The sequence below is a fragment of the Squalius cephalus genome, assembly GCF_949319135.1.
Source record: "Squalius cephalus genome assembly, chromosome: 9".
NCBI classification, from domain to species: Eukaryota; Metazoa; Chordata; class Actinopteri; order Cypriniformes; family Leuciscidae; genus Squalius; species Squalius cephalus.
The window spans coordinates 12518197-12541790 of NC_137130.1; the positions used below are offsets into that span (position 1 = coordinate 12518197).

Sequence of the window (23594 nt, forward strand, 5' to 3'; positions counted from 1 at the left end):
GCATTACAAGCCTAACATGATTCCCAAAAATCTTCTTAAGAAAATGTTTTTAAGATAAATTCTAAGGAAGAATAAAAACATTTTTGGAATGCAAAAAAATACTGACAACTCTTAATAAAGGTATTTTTAAGTATAGAAAGTTGCACCTTGCAATCAAAAGAAAAATGATGTCAAAAGATTTGTTTGTTTTATGGCATTCACTGTAATAGGATCATTTACCCGCTGGAAAACCATTAGAAAAGAAACAAATAGATGGAGGTTCTCATTGAGGAAATAAGCTCAATGATGAAAGTATTTTATAGGTTTAATTGTGTGTAATTGTGTAATACTTATTACTTCACACAAGCCAATAAATTCATTAAACATCTTAATTTTGGTATTTAAAACAAGTTGGAGGTTATCCTTATTATTTATGTCTTGTTTTGAATTCTCAAGTTTAACAATCCCTATAAGACCAAAGAAAATAATATTTTTGGAAATACAAAACATCTTAACTTTTTTTTTTCCTAATTTAGAAAAATAAGAAGAAAATGGCAGTTAAGAAGTTTTTTATTCTTAAGAATGTTTTGTGAATCCAGCCCCTGTAGCCTGTCCCAGCATAATGTAAAACCCTTACATAATTTTTTTCCAATAGGAAACCTCACTAGATGTCACAGGTTTAGACGCCTTCCTGCTCATCAAAAGCAACAAGAAACATCTGCTCTACCTCCACAGTGGGTAGAGATTCCTTTGAGTACCAAATCTTCCATTTTATTTTTGTCTTTGTGAGTGACACAGTTCTGGCAAGGCCTCCTCTCTGGCTGCTGTGGGCCGTATGGTTGAGGCTGGGTCAGGGATGGGGCGGTCAGTCGTGACAGGCCCACCTGCTCTTGCCTGGGCTGGATGGACGGCACCAGCTGTTTCTGAATGTAGCGAGTCTGGGCAGCTGCCTCGCTGAAAACCCAGAGCACATCTCCAGCCGTTCCCACTGACATTCTGCAATTACGCACACCCACTAAAAGAGAGGAGCAGAATAAACAAGGGGTTGCGGGTGAGACGAGGAGAAACAAAGGGCAGCGGTTCACTAGTGGTCAACCCCCGACCTCGATCATTAACTAATGTTAAGAGTCGTAATTGCATAATCAGAGCTGACCTATAAGCTTAGCTTCACTTTTGTGTCTGGCCATACATACAACATTGCATTATTGGAAGAGACTCATTGTTGTGTCTCTTCAGTCATAGTATTATCTAACAGAAGGATTTGTGTAGTACATCTAATTTTATACCCACAGGAAATGCATTTTCCTTCAAATCTGATTGTTTGAAACTCTTTTCTCTCTCTCTTTCTGGACTGAAACAGTCAATCAATACTGCGACAGATACTTGGTGATATTAGCAGTGAGAGCAATCATTAAAACAAATCTTATTTGAGTGCTAATTGTTATTAAGGCCTTTTAGCTTAATAGATTTTTCGTCTTTTCCATTTACATTTAAATCATAGCATATTTCCCTGTAGCTCAATTCAAGCACATGTTAATGTGTAGGATGAGGATGTAAATTGGCAAAACTACAAATCTCAACAGCAGGGATATTCATCTGATTTACACATAGACAAATGCAATCTGGTTCAGTTTCCTTTTTGAAAGACTGTGCCTGCTGTAAGAAGCTGTCATTTACACTCACAAATTACTTGTCCTGAAGTAGGTTCATATAAGTTTAGCAATATAGCATGCAAGTGGTTACAAAGATCACAAAGGAATTGGCTTTTAAAATTCCCATTTACACTGAACCATGAGAATCCACAACAGTGTTTTCTACTCTTGCTGTTCAGATCCATTCTTTCTGGAGGCATGATTGAGATCAGAAGCAACTAGACTAGATCAGATAAAGTATGTCCTCAACATATATGGCAAATTTGAACTTGTTTAAAAGGTAGTAAGAATGTGTAACTCACATCTGTTACAATGACAGCATGCTACACTTAAAGGGTAACTCTTGCCAATTTGCAACCTAGGTTATTTTTGTTAATCTACCAGCCCGTTCTCATCCCAAGGCGTCATATACTGACGCATTTGACATTTCGTCTACATCGAACGCACATGGCACCCTTTAGCGCCAATATGAGACGCAGATAGATATGGGCCAGAAGGCGCCTCCTAGCGGTCTAACCCTAACCCTACCACAGACCTAAACCTACCCATAACCGAACAAAGCTCTGTGCGTGTCATATTGACGTTAAAGGGTGCCATGTGCGTTCGGTGTAGACGAAATGTCAAAAGCGTCAGTATATGACGCCCTAGGATGAGAATGCGTTGAATCTACCCGAGTCAAACATTTGTGTAAAAGCATAATTAGAATGGAAGCGCCACTTTTAAGATTGACCGTATTTTTGTTTTCGGTCAAAATGCCTTTTGAATGGGAGTGCAATGCAGTGGCGGCTGCTGGTCTTTCAAAGAGGGGAAGCTCATTTTCGGCCTACATCATAAAAATTGTCCATTTATTTCTACGTAAATTCTGCCCTACGTCGTACCAACTAGGCATCTTTTTCAGTGACTTGACCAGTGTCCTCTCAATGGCCAGCAGAGTTAGGTATAATTGTATAAATGTAATAATATAATAAAGGTATAAATACTAATATAATAAAGTATAATAATACTACTACTACTAATATTTTTTAATTATTTGAATAATTATTACTAATAATATTATAAAAAATATAATAAGTAATAATATAATAAATATATAAATGTATAATTGCGTGAAATGTATTATGAAAATTGGCTAGCTATTTCGACAAGCAAATACCAAGAAATAGGTTGCAGCAGTTTGTCTTTAGACAACACTTGCAAAATCCGCGATGGGACTGAGCTCGAAAATCTTCAGCATCAGTGACTTTTTATTGTATGAAATCGCTGTCAATCAAAAGGAGTTGCAGCCTTTCGACAGACCCTCCAATCATCACGCAGAAGCTCGGAGTCCAGACCAGCCCACTCCTCATTTACTCAGAGAAGCTGAGCGTCCGTGGGCGGGACATAGTTGCAGCATTTATCCAATGACCATCTAGTTTCGAAGCACTGAAAAAAACTGTTCGAAGCAGAAGTCAATGAAGTCAATGGACGCTCGGCTTCAACGGGGAAATGCACTGTGACGCTACGGGAATGTACGAGAAGGAAATCGAGTCAGCCGACCTGCTATATGTAACTGATTCTGAACGAACTCATTCAGAGATGAACGTGTTCTAACGCATTTTTAGTCAATAAAATGTTAACACAATAGTACATATTTGACTATTCATTTTTTGACATTATAGGGGAAGGCGAGCTTCCCTTGCAGTCTTAAAGAAATCCCCACTGCTACAATGATAGCATCAAAATCACTATTTTTAAAACACTAAGAAGGCTCGACACAACATGAAACTGTGCTTGAAGCCACCGGAAACACTAACGGAGTTGTACAAAACCTTTCTTTTTAGTAAACTTTGTGTACACAAACAATGTTGTCAATGCTCGAGTTCATGAGCCCCTGGTGATACTTCAAGCACAGTTTCATGTTGTATCGAGACTCCTTAGTGTTTTAAAAATAGCTATTTTGATGCTATAACTGTAGTGCCCCTAGCACTCCCATTCAAAAGGCATTTTGACCGAAAACTAAAATACGGTCAATCTTAAAAGTGGCCTTTCCATTCTAATTATGCTTTTACACGAATGTTTACAAATGTTGCAATTTGGCGAGAGTTACCCTTTAATGCAGGATGCTACAAAATCTCCAAATCTTGAAGAACAAAACTGCTGAAAAGTACTGATACCTATATACTCATTATTTGCTATTATTTCATTATTATGTTGATAAAGTTTTTGTAGGTTGTTGATGCATTTTAAATTTAATGAATGTGGAAAACTGTTTGCCAACAGCAACTGGATGCCATACTTGTACAAGAAAAACATGACGACATACTGATTAAATAAAGACATTATTTAAATATATATATTGTTGTTCAAAATGTTTTAAGCTGAATAAAACATGTTCTTGTCATTCAAAAAAATCAGCTTTTATTTGTCATTGAGAATTTTTTTTTTTTTTTTTTTTGAGCTGGCTGTAGCCAGTTGCTGTGACTTGAAGAGTTGAGTGAATTTTGATTTATGACATCAATTTGTTCTCCCATAGTGATACATGACATTGCAGTGCACTTCTCTCAAGTAAACAGAGGGTGTGGGTTTAAAGTTGTAATAAAATGGAAGTTGCGATAGGATTTCCCTCCCTATTGTGATGCATATAAGTGAAACTGCTACTCAAATAAGAAAAAATGGACTTGATTTTGTTCATCGGGAATTGATTGGATCGTTGGAGTTTGCTATTGCATAGTATTTAAAAAAATAAAGATTGTGTCTGAAAGTTGCAGTTGGTGGACAGTTTGTGTGTAAATATATGTTTTTGACGAATGTTTTCCACTTCTGATGTCATTTCTAGCGAGAAATTGCTATTGTAGTAATGAAATATTTGCTTAGTTAAGACCAAAGCTTTCTTTATTTTGCTGTAGATCTTTATCCTGTTACGCTGCCTCAGAAGTCTGTCTGAAATCAGTTTTGTGAGGTATCTTCATGTGCAAATGCTGCCTACAAAGTCATTGCCTGATAAGGCAGCAAGGCAACAAGCCAGCTGTCTACGTTTTCAGACACAGCCATTGTCTCGTCTTCAAGCCACAAAAAAAAAGTCATCAGAGAAGAGAGGTCACTGTAAGAGCGATATTTTGAATTAAGATTACGAGGGCACAAGATTGTTCACAAAAATAATAATGTGCACGGAAAAATAATTTATAATAAAAAACTGCAATAATCCATAACAAATTCTTTTTTTTTGTGTGTGTGTGTTTAATCAAACTGGACACTTCCTGTATATACTTTTTTTAGGGGTGCCTTGAAAATCTAGGGGTATTACTGCTGAAACACAAATTAAATTGTGTGCAAAGGTTATTTAGGTACTACATAAGAAAAAGGAAGAGACACATATTAAAAGGAACACCAAAATGTCAACTCCTCACCACGATCTGGAATTTTCCCTTTTTTTCCCCTCTCATGACTGTTTCAATGAAGTGGCAGACCAATACTATCTAATGAAAAAACATCCTTCCTTTTTTTTTTTTTACACCATGTCTGTTGTTGACTTGACCTGTACAAGATTTAGTGCGTCTAGCTTAACCCTCACAAATTGGTAAGTGAACCAGCTGACAAAGGTTAATTTAGTGATAGCACAACAGTTAACCATGTGTCAGAGTTTTCTCCTAAAATGAGAATTACACCAATAAATAAGAAAATAATTATGAGGTGGTTATAGTGGTTCTTCACTCCCGTGAATTAGCAGCAGTTTTTTAGAAACTAGTTAGCAACTTCCATTTTTTAAAAGACACAGCTGCTTCAGTTCCATATACTTTTTTCATTTATTTTATACATATATATATATATATATATATATATATATATATATATATATATATATATATATATATACATAGAATATCATTTAAAAATGTTGTTTATATAGGGTGAATTCAGGTTAAATGAACAACAACACTTTATTGTAATATTACACAATCCAGATCATTTGAGAAAATTAGTATCACTCAGTATTAACTGTAATGAGTATCATTCTTGTTTGCTTGGATTAAACTAGGCATTGTTCCAATAGATTCACCCAGTTCTCATTGATTTTTTTGGCAGCACAGTCATGCAACACACCTCTTATGTCATCTCATCACAAAGGTGCTCTGTTGGATTAGGATCTGAAGAGAATCTGCCAATATGGGTAATCCAACATCTGTGCCCACAGAATTCTAAAGCAAGCCCATTTTAAGTTTGAAGCACAGAATTCCATGGTTTATAATTGTGGCAAACGTATAAAAGAGTTCTTTAGTGCTGTGTGGCATGAAAATGATTTTCTGACAGTATCAAGAGATCATACTGGCCAAGAAATATACCCGGCTACATCATCGCCGCCACCAGGCTGCACCGTTAATAAAAGCAGCATGGATTCAAACTGTTTATGCCAAATTCTGACCCTGCCATCTGCATGTTACAGAACTTGAGATCTTTTTGAGCAGGTGGTCACTTTCACTTAGATAATGCGTCATATTCCAACATTTGGTTAAACACGCAAACACTTTATTGAGCAACATGATTCATTTTGGCTGGAGGTGTTTATGAGCAGGTGTACCATTGATAGTGTATGTATATTGTTCTACACCCTGAGAGTACGCAACTGCTACTGTGCCGGTACTGTAGGGGGTCCGCCAGTCATCGTTTAATCTCAGTCATTTTTGTTAAAAATAAATAAATAAAATAATATGGTAATTTCAAACAAGATAAAAAAAAAATAATTTAAAAAAAGATGTCCAGCTGATTAATTCATATATCTCTCTGTTAATGAATTATTATTTTAATGGCTCTGTTATGTAAGCATTATAAAGTTTGTAAATACATGTTATTTTAGGCCAGGTTTATAATGCAACACTTTTATACAATAAATCCATCTCTATCCACCAAGGGGTCATGGGTTACATATGCCCATATGTTTTGTACAGTATTGCATATGGGGCTGCAGAAACAATTATGCGGAAAAAAGTGAACATTTATGGTGGGAAAGTCAGTGTCTGCACACTAATATAATAGCTCCAATTTTTTATTTTACAAATGCAACGTTTTGACCTCTCAGATCATCATCCAGCAAAATGATGAATACCTGAGGACCTGAGAGCTTGAACCGCATAAAATAGATTCTGAGCTTATAATATTAGTGTTTGGAAATTCACTCTCTTTCTCCCACATTTATTTCATTGTTTCCTGCATCTGTAGATGCACATATGGTTACACAATTTCAATAGTCCACTTTAGATATTCTATAAGTAACTATGCAACTACATGTCAACAAACTCAGTAGACTGTTATGTTAGGGTTAGGATTAGTAGAATACGTTTACATGCACTTGAGAAGTTACTTATAGTTAGTTAGTAGAATGTCTGTTAGTGGAGCATCAAAATGTGTTAGCAAATATTAAGCAGACAGTCTATACTCTTAACGAATTAATATAAGTTCATAAGTAATATAAGTTATTATAAGTTCACTATTTTGGAAAGAAATAACATTTGTTTAGCATTTGGCAGACACTTTTATCCGAAGTGCAATAAAATCAATTGTATCAGTGTATAATTGCTGGGAATCAAACCCATGACCTTAGTGTTGCTAGCATTCTTTACCAGAAATAAAAGTGTCATATAAAGACCAAGCAAATTCTCTTAGGTCTGTAAATAATCAAAGATGACTTGCATTACGCTCTTGTTTCTTCTCTGATAAGAATGAATGGACCTCCTGCAAATTATGTGTTTGTGCCTGACCTTCCTGCAGCCAAGAAATACACCTTTAACTGGAAATGGACACTGTTTAAAAGTATCCAAGGACATTTTGGGGAATGGAGCCAATTCAATTGCTCATCTATTAGTGAAGACAGGAACATGAGTGAGCAGTGGCTCCTCGCCATCAGCGCTAAAACACATATTCGACTGGGACAAGTTACGGCTAAGTCATCGCCAAGTGCTTACGTTTGACATGCATCTGTTGCTCCGTCATCTGTACGTGTGGTATTGTGTCCTAACAGACCTTGAGTCCTCTGTTCTGTGGGGTCTTTTGCACATACGCCAAAAGGATTTTATTAAGCATACGCTTGGCTAGAACTTTGATAGAGGAAGTGTTTTCTTTATTTTCAGTTTACAAAAATGTTGGGGGATGGAGGGGAAGCAAAAAAAACATCCAGACACATTTGATGTTTCAATGCCATAGGTGTTAAACTTTTTTTTTTCCAGCAACTAAAAATACTACATTCAAGTTTTAGAAATTACTTTGTACAGTAAATGTCATTTTCAGTGTACTTCAAATTGGATAATTACTTTGATAAAGGTTATATTTAAATGTGTATGGTTGTTGAAAGTTGAAAAATACAACTGAGTTACACACAATTTAAAGGGCATGCTTGTTTATATGACTTCCCTTCAGAAAGTGAAACGAGAAGTGGAAGTTGATAACGAGACATGTAGCCATGTGTGAAGTCAAAGGCATATATAGACTTATGGGTATTTCCCTTTTCACTTAGACATGAAGTTGAAAGGTTCGTCTCTGTCGCACTAAGTTCGTCAACTTGAACAACAGCTTTAAATTTTGCAACTTTGAACAGTTTGCTTTGAACTTTTTGCATTAAACATTACTCCAGTCATATAGGTTATGGTGATGTTTAACACCTACCACACACTCTGACTACACTGGCCTAAAAACGTCAGTAAAGTGAACCGAATACACACAAAGTTGGACACTGCTCCCTTACTGTATGTTGCTTCCTGATGCATCACCAAAGCGGTGGTGTGTAACCTCCTTTCCCATCACTCTTTGCACTGTCTGCTGCTTATTTTCAACAAGGGCGCCTTTCCCATTCATCATACATGCTGCTTTTATCCAGTAGTGGCATTGGAGATGGATGAGACCACTTTAACTATAGTGGTCCTCCCTTTCATTGGGAGTATGCTGGATGGATGAATCTACTTTAGCAGTTTACCTCAACCCCAGCTGACAAGACACATCCTCAGGTCCCTGGCCAAAAAAAAATTTGTTTTGGTAAATAATGACCCTTGCTTTAGTATCAATCCAGTGGCACTCAACACAACAATCACCCATATGTACACTGTGTTCAGAATTAGCCAGGCAAATGTGACGACAGTGGAGCACCCGGCTGTACGCCATTTGTTGTCATGGTTAATGTATGCAAATTCATAGTGAGTGTACTTGCCTGTGGGTGGCAAATCACAAATGGCAAAAAAAAAAAAAAAAAAAACGTTTTGCCCGTTTATGCGCAAAATGATTTCCATGCCTTATCACAACTTTTTATCTTTTTTCAAATAAACTCGGATAACAATATTTTGAGTTTCTATTTATTAAACCAATCTCCTTTGTTGTATTAAACTCAATTTTTATTTCAATGAACTCAATATGTTAAGCGTTATAACGTTAATAACGTTTTTAATTTAAAGCAACAATACATTTTTAAAACGTAGCATATTTAATTAAGTGCTACAACAATACAAACAACACATGCAACTATCAGTAAGTGCTGTTCATACTGAGAATTCCTCTGAACTCTTTTTCTGACATAGAAAGCTCTTGTAAATTGTAATTTAGCAGACTTGTGTGAAACATTGCATGCATGTTGTTATTTACATGTGAAGAGTGCAGAGTTGTGCCATGCTGGGCATTTACAGAACGCCCTCATGACACCTATAAGCATGATGTCTGTATCATGAAATGAAAGTAATATGAAGGTTCAAAATGTTTTCTCAGAGACAGCTATAGCAATGCACAATGTTTAATCTGTAGTGTTGGGCTCTTACAAGATTTCCATTACCTGTTCCATTTCATTATTACTAATGATATTCTGAGAGCTTAAAAATCTCTTTTTTTGCTTGTGTTCAAATCCATGGAGCTAGAAAAATGACAAAAAGATTTCAAATAGAATTGTGTAGATTTGAGTTTTAAACATGACATTTAACAAAACTGAATTGTTTTTCTGGCATGTTTTCTAGAATTGTATTTTTAAACAGCAAGGATTTTTCTGATTTTTACAGATGTAAGCTGAAACATGGAAGACCTTTGACCCAGTTCTTGTTGTTTTTTTTTTGTTTTTTTTTATGAGTTCTTAGTTTCATTTTAATTAGAATATTTGAAGCTGTTTTATAGTCTAAAATTTGAAATTTTCTCTTCAATTTTAACTTAAAATTTCACTTGTTATGGGGAGTTTAATTTTTTTAACGGTCTTAACGGTCATGGTCACTATATACTGCTACCCGCATAAACAATCTTCAAAAATATCTCCTTGCTTCCTTCCATGGAAGAAATAACAGTATACAGGTTTGCAACGACATGAGGGTGAGTGAAAAAAAATGAAATAATCATTTGTGGCAGAAATTCTGCTTTTCAAACTTTGGCAAGATAAAAGTTTTTCTTTTTCTCTGGTCTTTTTTGGTCTTTTAAAAAAAGCTGCAATTATAAATATCCAACAACCTTTCACCTTTCAAGGTTCAGACATCAGTTGTCAACAAATCCTGACAATCCAACGCTATCTCACGACCAATTTGTACGAATTCGTACGAGTGATAAAAAAGTGGGTAATTCGTACGAATTCGTACGACCTCACTCGTACGAATTTGTACGATTTGTCTAAACCCACGTGATGGGTAGGTTTAGGGGTGGGGTCAGGGGTAGATCATATGTATGAATTCATACAAATTGGCAATTCGTAAAATATGTACGATTTAGCAAAAATCGTACGAATTTGTACGAGTGAGGTCGTATGAATTCGTACGAATTAGCCACCTCGTAGAATTCGTACGAATTGCCGTGAGATCAGGCTGGACAATCAGACAATGGGTTTCCACTAAAGGCAGCTGATTGAGAAGGACATGTTAAAAAGTGTTCTTGCTCGATATCAAAATCAGCATTCCAAAAGGCTTTCTAGGTTAGGAGAGGTGAGAGTTATTTAGATGGGGAGAGGTTGTATGAGATAGAGACGTATTTAAGGATTGAGGTATGGAGTTATAACCTGACAGCGTGGAGTCCTCGCTGCCCTGAGTGCTCTCAGCAGTGGAGTGACAGAGATGGATGTGGCTGCACTGCAGTGCTAACGTCCTCAGCCTCAGGGTCAGTGCAAAGCAGGGGAACAATCCCATCAACCTCTCCTGCAGGAATAGCACCCCCTAAACTGACTGGCTTCTGTGAACCAAGAGCCATACATACTGGCCATTAGCCTATCTGCTAACACTTTATTGTGATGGTCTTCCAACAGACATTCTACTGTTTATAAGTAACTTTGCAACTACATGTCAACTTATTCTAACCCTACCAGTCTACTAATACTCTACTAACAGTCTAATGAGAGTTAGAAGACATGGAGGCGCAACGATACTTATACTAAATTCAACAAACCTCCCTAATTTACATAACGTGCAAGGCCTCATTTATAGAAGGTGCGTACGCACAGTTTGATCTTAGAGTGTGTGTGCGCTAAAATCCACGCCAATATTCATAATTATAAAAATGGTCTTTGACATGGAAAAGTGTCTGAGGCTGAGTCCTGCAGGTATTTGGAAATCTAAGCAATTCTTGCTGCTCACCATTCTCAAATAAAGGATTTGGACGTTGACTGGTGCTCTTTATGTTAATGTCATTAATTAGGGGCCGTTTACAAAGCGATCATAAAATCAAATGTAGGACGGTTTCTGCGCAACATTTTATAAATGAGGCCTGAATTTTTACAGGGTCTTGAATCTTTTGTGAATCTCTTCATTAACCACCAGAATTAACGATTCACAACAATAACGTACTGCATACAGAAAACGCAACATGAAAATAGCTGAATTACCAGAGGAGTATTTAGGAGTTATGAATTATGACGAGTCTTAGGGGCCATTTTCAATTTAAAATGGAGAACTTTTATGTGTTTTGGCTGTTCATTTACATGACAATGCTGTTTTGGGCATAAATGCAAACTTTTGAAAAAGGGTTTCAAATGGCCCGGTTTTGAAAATGAGAAGTTGTTGTCTCCATGTAAACTACAAAAGCAAGAATTTGAGAAAACTGTGACGTCTAGGAACGTAGGTTTTTTTTGTTTTGTTTTTTACAAAGCGGCATCGCTAAGTACTGCCCTGGGCTGCGTTTCCCAAAAGCATCGTAAGCCTAAGTTGATCGTAAAAACGATCGTACGACTGATCTTAATATTACGGTCTGTTTCCCAAAAGCATCGTAGCTTAAGTAGCACTTGAAAATCTTCGTAGATCTACGAGTGCTCTGGAGTAATCGTACATCCCCAAGTGCATCGTAAGAAGACAGATTTATGAGGACACCTGCAGGACAACCGGCAGATTACACCTTTAACTTTATTCAAATGTATGTGATTATAATATAAGGTTTTGATTGTACTTTATTGTACACTTTATTACTCTTTTTTGTTGTTGGTTAAATTAATGTATAAATTAAATAATTAAAAAGGTCAGAAAAAAAATAGAAATAATTTAATCTAATAATTTTAATCAAAATTAAATGAATGAATAAATAAATATATAAAAGAAATCCTTTAAATCTGTTAAAAATTACATATTTGTTTCGCTCTATCTCCTCTAAAAGGACATTAATTTCATCTTTTTGAAAGGTATCTTTTCGTGTGGGTTTTTTTTTTTTTTTTTTTTTTTTTTTTTAGCCATTTTGTCAGTGACTCCGCCTGTAGGTGCTTTATATATACTTGTCTTGATTGCTAATCCACAACAGATGACAATTATTAGGTTAAACGTTCAGAATACGATTCCATATAAGGTTATATTTCAGCACTTCGCGAATGGACAGCGACTCTTAAGTAGCACGTAGAGCGCGTTCTCGCGCGTTCATGTTAAGTGCATTTTTGGGAAACGCTCGTGGAATTGCTGCGAGCGTTCGTAACTTTGCACGTAGAAGCTAAGATACATCGTTATCGGGAAACCCGGCCCTGGAATGCATAATACAGCATTTTAATAGTTTTCACGGATCCGTGTGAACGGGGATTTGTTGTCTCTACGCTTCCATTTTTAGTACATCGTTGTCATTTAAACGTACCCTCGTATTTTATTGTTATTTAGTGTACATCTAATATATCACAAATATGAAAATACATTCTGCACATGGCAAACATTATCCACATGTGCAGGATAGGCATAACACCAAATGGCTTAAAAGCCTTCTTTCTTGATATATGTGGCAGGAAAAATGCTAAATCTAACTTTCCAAGAAAAAGGGCTCAAGATAAAGGAAAAAAGTATAGTGATCTAAGAAAAAAGATCAAAGATTGTCGCTGTGTTTCCTACACCATTAAAACACCATTATAAAGCAGTATATGCAGCCACAATGCATCCTTCTTTTCTATCCAACTGCAGTTATCTGCCTGGGCTTCCCACTTTGGGCTCACAACCGGGTAAATTGCTTTCTTATCTGGTATATGTGTCATTGTGGATGCGAGTGTGCTGTTAAATCTAAAATGTACTGTGCACCATGTTGTCAGGGGTGTTGGCTGAGAGAATTTCAGGTACCCCTTTATAGCATGTCCTACTTTATACTCTTACGTTTTGCTCCTGTATACTATTTTTTAATTAATGGTATATGGTTATAATGCAATGTGGTATAATGGTAGACTGTGACATCTACATACATAATGAAAATATAAAAATATAGCAAGTGGCACTAATTCTAAACAGTTCCCAGGAAAACATTCCCAGTTTGTGTACAACAATATACACTTGTCATCTAAAGGAGGTGTAGTTTCATCATGAGAGAGTAAAAATAGCAAATTAAAAATGTTTGTCTTCACAGTCGTTCTCATTTCTCATTTCTTCAGTTTTCTCACGTGATATGAAAAGATCCCTTGAAAACCCAGAATCTTTTCTAGATGTAGAAGGATATTCCCAAATTACACTTTGGAAATGGTCAGTGGCCCACATAATGTCATCATGTTTTTAATAACCAGTTTATTTTTCCCTGTATGCAAATTGTCTCGGTTACATGTAACCCTCATTTCCTGAAGCATCAGAACTGACCGACGACTGACTCAAAGGGAACCACATTTACATACAAGAGAAAACAAGAGAATGGTCAATGCTTTTGAAATGGAGCTACATATGTCAGGTTATCATACTGTAACTTTGCTGAGTAATTTACAATCTTAGCCCAGCGAGACCAGCTCGCTTTTTTTCTTATCAGTGAAAAAGCGACTCAAAATAATCAGTTGATTTTGATCTTACATATAAGTGTTAAGGCCCGTTCACACCAAGGACGATAACTATAAAGATAACGATAAAGATATAATTCTAAAAATCGTTCTCCATATTAAAGAATAACAGAGTTCACACCACAACTATAACAATAAAGATATGAGGAACGATATCGTTGGGATCACTTTCAGAACGATTTTTTTCCAGCTGTCGAACGATAAAACACTGACAGCCAATCAGAATCCACTCTAATTTAAAGGTCTCGCGCATTTAAAATGGATCTGGATCATCCGGGCGCGAGCGTGCTTAGAATAAAAAGACCGTTATCGGACGTTGGTGTGGACGCATATATAGTTATCTTTATCGTTATCTTTATAGTTATCGTGCTTGGTGTGAACGGGCCTTTATACATCATTCAAAACTGTTAAATGTCTTCTTTTATTTGTGTACACTCATAATAAAAACATAATGTTGTGTTTTTCGTAAAATAAAGCATTCTGCCGTCTCTCTCAATCGGAAGTTCATTCTGAAATGCAACAGAAAATGATCTGTAACTCAGTGAATGCTTGTCATGCTTGCTTGTGAATGCTTCACTGACATGAGACATGTCTTTACAAAGCTTTAAGTCTCTATTTTAAATGATGTAAATTATATCAAAAACAAATATTCTTTAAGTAATCCGTATGAAAGCAACAACATGTACAGTTTCTCCAGCCCGTGCTCATTAGCTCTAATGTGACCACACCAACGCGCGAAGGGGCAATTGACATGCAAATGGTCCACGTGAAGGAATGGTCCTCATTACCTCTAAACAAAGAATCAGAGACTTCAGTACTCCTCTGCTTTTCATCGAGTTTGGAAGACTGTGTTTGTGCTGTGCTGTGCTGTTTACCTTGGATTTACCTCAGAAGAATTAGAAGAATACGATTTGAAGATGAGAAAGTTTTTAAAGGTACGAAATTTCCACTCATAATAGTAAGCATGTTATTGTTGTATAAACTTTACATTGTAGCTACTAGTTAGAGGTGATTGGGATATAAGGCAAAATATGAATATTTTAAACTATGACAAACATTTAGTATCTTCATCCAAATAAGAAAATGGCATCAATGAAAACAAAAGTATACTGAGTGCCAAAGGAGTTCACTTGAGTGATTCACCACGTCAATGTAAATAATGCTGTTGGACTCATTACTGAAATAAAACTTGTCTGAACTAGAGATGCACATTCTGATGCACATGGTAACTTTCAGATGGAAAGGGAGAATTGAGTTGAACAATTAAATCACGCTCTTGAGGTTGAGACAACAACAATTTTAAAAACAACCACTTTTAAGCAGTTGCAATGATATCTCTCTCTGTCACATCTTTGTCATGGAGACTAATTACCCTCACAACACTGTAACAATTAAATTATAAACAAACACTTTTTAAGCCAAAAAAACTTCCAAACATTTCTTTTTAAATCTGAGTTTAAACATCATCTATTTAGACCTCACATGCCTGAGGCATATCCATATGAAAATGTTGGCACCCTGTGGCACATCACTGGCAGAGACTGGTTGTGTTGAAACCATTACTGACTGATTTAACGTTGGATCCTTTAAAAATCCCCTGTGAGTTGACCTTGTCGAAAATAACAGGGGCTGGATTGCAGTTAAAGAACAAGACTGCCTGAAAAGTGTTGTGGTGCAAATACGAGCTAGAGGAAACAGTCTCTAAATCATAAATCTAATCTCAAAAGATTATCAAGGGGTCATCTCAGTAATTCCTTTTTATTTTTTATTTTTTTATTTTTTTACAGCTAAAGCAAGGTTTCATGTCATTTCACATTTTGAGAAATATCACACATATTAGCGCTGTTCCAAAACCTTGAATTCCCCAGATAGACAGCATTTTAAGACATTATAGTTAGTTCAGACTTTGAAGTCTATTACAAATAAGATACCTTCTGTTCACCGAATTCTAATGCAGTATAGCATATGTCCTTTCATCTTATTCAAAAATATTTATGCTTATTAGACAACTGTATTGTTAGCTTAGCAACATGCTAAGAGTTGCTGCCTATGTAAAGCTTTCCAAAACAGCTGTGAGGTTCCTTTTCTCTTTGGACCCTGCCTACAGGGCAGACCACTAGGTTTTGGAACAGAGCCATTATTTTATCTGCAAGTTCTTAAATGGAAAACCAAAATTAAATAATGTTCAAGTGAGAGTTAAATTTAGCTCAGTGAATATTCTACTATAATACATCTCTATTATCAGTTTTAATCCAAGACGTTAAGATTCAAATAGCTCTGAAAATCTTGCTTTAAGGCCAAACAGGTAAATGGAAATAAATAAAAATAAAATAGAATAGAATATTGCAAAATACTAAAAATAAAGATTAAAACTATAATGAATGGTATACTTTATGGTTGAGTTATTGAAGTTATTGAATGAAAACATTCAAGTTTTTCAAATATTCTGATACTATAATATATAATATTGTCCCATACAGCCAATATGTTTAGATTCAAATAGCTCTGAAAGTTTCAAACCAAACACTAACAGGCCATTCATGGGATATCATAATTCATGTACGTTTAACTGTAAAATGAGAGAACACCAGGCCAAGGATTAAAATGGAAAGTGATGTGATTTCTATTGGTTTCTGCCATATGACGGATGATGTTGCCATGGTTCCTTGAACCTGCCTTTTTGGTTGATCCCCAAACACTAGTAATTACATTCCCATCTGTCCTTCCTCACCATCCCCCATTCATCATCATTGCAACAATTTCATTAGTTCCCACTGCATTAGGAGCATGCTTGTGTAATTGGACAGAAGGAGAGAGATGTGAGCAGCCCCGCTCTCTAACTGTGTTTGACAGGGTTAATCTCTCAAAACTTGCTGTTTTCTCTCTCTTTTTTCTCCTTTTCCTGTTGGACTGTTTCTCAAGGGCTCGTCATCAGAAAATGGAGCTTCTTGTTTTCCGTGAAAAGATGATCCTTGCTCACATCTCAGCAGGGTTATATGTCAGCTGTGAGGGCAATACCACTGCTACGCAACCATAAAACCATTAGAAACCCTATAATTACCTTGTGCTTTGACAAACTAAAGCTGGAGCTATTGAAAAAAGACAGTAACCCCCTACTGATAGTTTGATCTGAACAAAGGCAATCAACTATGATTTGTAAAGTGAATGCATTGACACTTCAAACCAGTTCACACTGTGTTAAACTTTACAGCTGAAAATTAAAATTTACTGTAAATATAGATGCACTGTAAAAAATTATATGATCAATAAGTTATGACAACATATGTTTTTATATTGCTTTAACTCATAAAAAAGTTGAAAACTGCTTAACTAATTTTGATAAGTTATAGAAGAATCAACAATTTGTTTTTAAGTCAGTTAAAATGTAATATAAGTTGATTTTACTTAAAAGTTTAAAGCAGCAACTTTTTTGACAGTGTAGTGACACTGAAATTAATGGTAATTTTTGATTGCATTGTGATGATTATAAGGCCTGTGAATAATGTTTACCTGCAGGGACCAATAACAGGTTCCCACCTAAATATTTGTGGCCAACATGATTTCACTTTATTCCCGCCCACCATAAATGCATTGCTCCAGCTTGCAGATACACGCTTAAAATGTGATTCTTGGGGTAAGCTTATATTCTGGAAATGGGTTTTCTTGACATTAAATTAAATTGTGAAGTCCACTCAGATACATTGTAGGAATGGCAATCTAGCTGAATTGAGTAAAACACAAAAAAATTAGACATGTCAAATGTTATTCTACTGAATATCTTGCATTTAACCAGCAAGCAAATAATGCATTGTACATTAGCAAGCTAAACATAAAAAAATTCCATCTCACATAACATGCTGTTGGCGGCATAAAGAAGAAGAAACAGGTTATTCCACATGCATTTTCACAGTGACACTTCATGAAACCGTTCTCAACTAAGCATACCCTTAGAGGTATGCTTTAAGTTCAATTTAAGTTCAAGTACATTTTCCAAGTAAGTACTAAAATCAATGTAATAGTAGTATATTTGTAAGTGTATTAATTCAATACTTCTTGCAACTAAATTGGTCCACTTTGTAATTTATAAAAGTTTATTTTATATTATAACAGTTTTAAACCTTGATACAATAGTTTTTCTTTTGAATTGCAACTGTACTGTGAACTGAACTTTCACTGAACTTATACTGTTAGCTATATACGTTGTAGCCCACTTTTTAATTTATGACAGTACACTTAAAGTATTCTCTCAATAAACCACCGACGCTCACTGTAGAATTGTCAATTGAATCAGTCAAATGTTTATCTGTTTGTTTGTACGTGTGGGAAAGTATTTAATAACCTACTCTGTCAGGCTACAATAATAATAGTCAATTATACTTAAAGTATAAATTTAAAAGTAAACTAAAGTATATCAAAGATTCAGTACAAGTGTAGGCCTAAAATCTGTAAAAAAAAGTTTTAAAAAGTACAAAAAAGACTAATAGCATAATCTTATTGTTAGTTTAGTTCATACTAAAAGCACGATTGAATAAACTATTCTGAATAAACTATTTTTTTTATTTATTGTTTTTGGTAATGCTCCACAATGGTAACCCCTAAAACTCTTCTCCTTTCCCTTGCATGCTTTTCATGAGCGGTTTTAGCAATGCTACACTAATGCCAACAGAAGTTATTCATTTAGTACCAACACAAATGGATTAAGTAAACATCTATTTTACAAATTAAAATGGAATGCATGTAATAAAAAGTTGTGACAAAATGCTTAAGAATTGTATTGCATTAGCTCATTTTAATTAAGTAAATTGCCTACAGTCTCTTCATTTGGGGCTTTCATACTGCAATATCCTCTGGGAAAGCACTGTGGAGTTATGTTACATAACACAGGCTCCAACATTTTATTTTCAGAAGCTTGCAACATTTTATTAAAGCCATTTTCTAAAGAGTTTCTGGAGTTTGCAGATCATGAGGTTTGTTTCTCAGTGAACAAGAGAACTCTAGGCACACCTCCACATAGATCTAGTCATTCGTAAAACAAGATGAAACATGAGAAGGCTAATGTGGAAGCCAAACTATGTCCTAGCCAGTAATGAACCAAAAAAAAAACCAAAAATATACACTTCTGTAAAGTTTGGGAAAGTTCTCAAAAGTTTGGGATTGGGTAAAGATATTTTAATGTTTTTAAAATACGTATCTTATGCTCTTATGCTCTTAGGCTGCATTTATTTGATCCAAAATACTGTAAAAACAGTAATATTATGAAATATTATTAAAATAAAGCTGTTTCTTGAATAAAATTTCAAAATGCAATTGTAATCAAAGCTGAATTTTCAGCATCGTTACTCCAGTCTTCAGTGTCACGTGATCCTTCAGAAATCATTCTAATATGGTGATTTGCTGCTCAACATGTATTATGACAGTGTTGAATAGTGTATAGTAGTTTCATTTATCTGAAATAGTAAGCTTTTGAATCAGTTTGATGCATCCTTGTTGAATAAAATTATTAATTTCTTTCCACATACACACACACAAAGAACGTACTGGCCCCAAACATTTGAACAGTAGTATAATGTTACAAAAGTGTTCTATTTCAGATAAATTCTGTTCTTTTGAACTTTCTATTCATCAAATAATGCTGAAAAAGGTACACAACTGTTTTCATCACTGATAATAATAAATGTTTCTTGAGCAGCAAATCAGTAGCCTGGCAAGCCAGACCTACATCAAGATGTTAGGTCTGGCAACTCACCATAGACACGGCTCAATCTGAGGGGTGGGATAAACGGCTGTCTTTCAAATTCACTCTGCACGCAATAGGACAGCGCTTCAACCAACCAGAGCGTTTTCCCACCAGCGGAGCTAGTTGATAGATTCAACTTTTGCCATATCTGGCCGGCAAAACTACGAACACATCTTCCTTTTTTAAAGCTACACTGTGTGATTTTTACCCCCATCTAGCGGTGAAATTGTATATGACTACCCAGTGAATATTAGTTTCTGTTCCTCTCAATTCCGAGGGCGTTTTCACTCCTACGGTGGCCGTATTATTCCAAGATTAACATGGCTTCCAGTTATCGACTTCGTCCATGACAATAATAAACAATACGTCTAAAATGAATAAAACTACAGGACAGATGTCAGGGGGTAAACGTCACCCTTGGAATCGGCTATCCCAGCATAATCAGATTAGGCTAACGTTACAATGTGTACAAAGTAAAAGCAATTAAAAATAACTCAAATTTACAGTGTCCTTTTTTTATATAGCTTAAAAAATTGCGCCTTTAAAACTATTCATCACCTGTGATCCGTCGCAGCACAGATTTATGTTACAAGGTAAACAATACTTTTTCACCATTGACGCGAGGATGAAGTTATACTAGAGGTCGATCTGGCGTTATGCACAACCATGCTATGGTTAGACAAGCAACTATAAAACTTCGAATTTACACAAATAGGCTGAATTACCTGTCGAGAAGAAAGCAGGCAACTTCGGCGTCCGTTTTAAAATCTTTTCTCCTCATGAGCTCTTTCCATCTGGGAAAAGTTACTCCAATATTGACTTTGGTCTTGCTGATTTGTCTGTCGCGTTGACGTTTTAATTCTCTCTTTCAAATGTGAGTACACACACACACACACACCACACTATCTTTCAAATCTGCCGGCACTCGCGAGCTCGCGAGTAATCTCCCCCTCGCATTCGTCACGGTGTCACTGAGTGAAAAACGCAAAAGGCGAAGCTTGAATTTACAGGCATGTCCCTCTTTGGCTAATGTAGTTTCAAGATGGAGGGGCAACATGGCGACCAGCATTCGAACCCCTCACCCGTATGTACTTTCAGTGGCAGATTATAAACTTAAGAGAATACTTTATTACTTGAAAGAAGTAAATATACATTAATGAGCACATATATTTTTGAAAGAACTAAGTGTTTTTTGCTAAGAATCAACTAAAAAAGTTACACAGTGTAGCTTTAAAGAATGACTTAAAGGAGAAGTTCACTTTTAAAATGAAAATTCTGTCATCATATACTCACCCTCATGTTGTTTCAAAGCTGTATGAATTTCTTTCTTATGCTGAACAGAAAGGAAGATATTTAGAAGAATATCAGTAACCAGACAGTTTTTGGGTCCCAATGACTTCCATAGTATATTTTTTTCCTACTATGGAAGTCATTGGGACCCAAAAACTGTCTGGTTACTGATATTCTTCTAAATATCTTCCTTTCTGTTCAGCATAAGAAAGAAATTCATACAGCTTTGAAACAACATGAGGGTGAGTATATGATAACAGAATTTTCATTTTAAAAGTGAACTTCTCCTTTAAGTGCCATTCTTTGCTCTTTTCTCGAAGAAAAACTTAACTCCAAGTCCTGGCCAAAGCCGATTCAAAAGACTGTTCTCCACATACTGTCTATGGTTCTCCAGCAGCAGCCGCCATTCTTTGTTTTCAAGTAGCAGGGAACCGTCGCAACTCTGTCGTCATTATGTTAAGCCCTCCCCACCAACTCTATACACAATGTGATTGGCCTGACCCAATTTAGGTTTTTGCAGCTTGAAAGTCAATGGAGAGTTGCTAGACTACCCTGGCTGCAAAATACATTTTGCTGCCGCTAGGGTGCGTCTAGATTTCTAGGCTAGCAAATCAGCATATTAGAATGATTTCTGAAGGGTGACACTGAAGACTGGAGTCATGATACTGAAAATTCAGCTTTAATCACAGGAATAAATTGTATTTTAAAATATATGACAGTTATATTAAATTGTAATGATATTTCACAATATTACTGTTTTTACTGTATTTCGGATCAAATTAATGCATCCTTGGTCAAGACAAGAGACAAGATCCCAAACTTTTTAATGCCAGTGTAGTATGCCATGCAGTATGGATGCAACAAATGTCGAATAACAATATTTAATTATGGTACCCTTTTTTTTCCATTTTTTCCATTTCATTTACAGGCAGGACTTTCTGAATTGATCATTTGTGAATAGCTGACCTCAGTTCCTGAACCTCAGGTCACACTTCCTATTGTGGACACTTTCGCCGCAGCACAAGTCTTGTGAGCGTTGTACGCAAAACTCTTGCGCAAACCAAAGCCACGTGTGCTCAGCTGATTTTCCATCCTGAATGTAACAATATACAGTGGTTTTCATAAGAGAATGCTGTCTGTAGAGAGCTGACTTTTTGAATTTATAGCACTAACCCTCAGGCAATCCAACTGAAACTACTCAGTTTACAGTAAAATGATATGATAGTTACATAAGGTTGTCCCATGGCCAAACTAGTGTAATAAATAAATAATTAAAATATATAATAATAAAATAAAATAAAAACATTTTAAAAATTTAAGTTTAAAAAGTTAATGAGTTAAAGTCTGCATGTATAAAACAAGATAGCCATAGGCAACAGCTCTTTCAAATTACTTTTTGATGTCTTAACAAAAGAGTGAGAGAGGCCCTTTGTCAATGAAAGAGTATCTGTTCAGACAGAGCATCCTGAGGTCACAGTGGAGGTATTTTTCTGATATTTGGCATTTTGTGCACTTGTGGGCTTGAAATGAACCAGCCATATAGGTGCTGCACATTCATCCTTCAGCCAATTAATATTAGAGTAATAATTGTAGTTTTTCATGAAAATAACCAAAGAAATTGCTCAAATAAATCTTGCAGAACTGGGTGATGTAATCAAAACATGATAGGACACACTGAAAGGGTGTGGAATGGTAACATGATGTTCTTTTAATGTACGTAATTGAAGACTTCATTCACATCTATAAAACCAGGCTCTTCCATTTTCATGCAAATAACTTCCAGAGCAAGAAATGAGGAACAGAAATCTATCCAGATGTAGACAGAATGAGACGGTTTAACAAAATGAGATGTCTTACCCTCGCACATAGTCTTTTGTATTCAAATAAAACCTACTAGATTGAGCTGTGAATTCACTTTCAATTAAGTTTTATTTGTTTGTTTAATGAGAAAAATCATTATTTCTCCACATTTTCAATTGAGTTTGTATCAAACCAAGACTTTTATGTCCTAGGGATGAAATAGCGGAGGCCTAACCTAATAAAATATGAAACAAATTTAATGTGAATCCCAGCCAAGATTGCATTTTGTCCAATTTTATGTTTTATCCAGTCTCATGCTTCAGATGGCAAGCCACAGACTTCCCACAGGCCGTTAAATGACTGTTTAATGCACACAAAACTGGCAGGCATTGTTCAAAAATTGGCAGTTCCAATCTGATTGGCTGGCTTTTACTTACCATACCAACGCACCAGTTGTCTGGGGTAAACCGGTCCGCCTGGAAACGAAGTTGTGTTTACAATGTACCAGGCTGATGCAGTGACCACTTATGAGGAAAAATTAAACACTGGCCATCAGATCTTGCCTGACAACAAATATTTGCATGCACTATGCATTTCTACGCATTTGAAAATTCAAATAACTGATAACCAAAAATACACCTACTTTGCTTTTTTCATTGTTGTTGTTTTTGTCTCTGGTATGTTGACGTGTAACCAACAAGAGATCCCATAATCCATGGTTATATTACAAGGGGAAAGAAAAAAGAGAGCGTGAAATCATAAAATTAACTTTGCAAAAGTAATGTAACCATCCAATTTTATTACAATGTAATCTTAAAAGTACTTAAAGAATATATCACCAGAATCAGCACACTTACAGAAGTTAGATGACACTATACTGATAAAAAATGGGGCAAACTTTCTGAAGTGTAACTTCTGATCAAAATCTTAAGTGCAACTGTAATAGATCTAT

The 23594-nt window shown here is 35.7% G+C and overlaps 1 long non-coding RNA gene across 1 annotated transcript; it reads right to left on the reverse strand.

Moving 5' to 3' along the window:
- Nucleotides 1-613: 613 nt before the first annotated feature.
- On the reverse strand, nucleotides 614-23358 carry LOC307163986. Its single transcript, XR_013822180.1, has 3 exons — nucleotides 23286-23358; nucleotides 23080-23166; nucleotides 614-994 (listed from the first exon to the last, which is right to left on the reverse strand). It is a non-coding gene; the product is annotated as an uncharacterized lncRNA (long non-coding RNA).
- Between the last annotated feature and the right edge of the window lie 236 nt (nucleotides 23359-23594).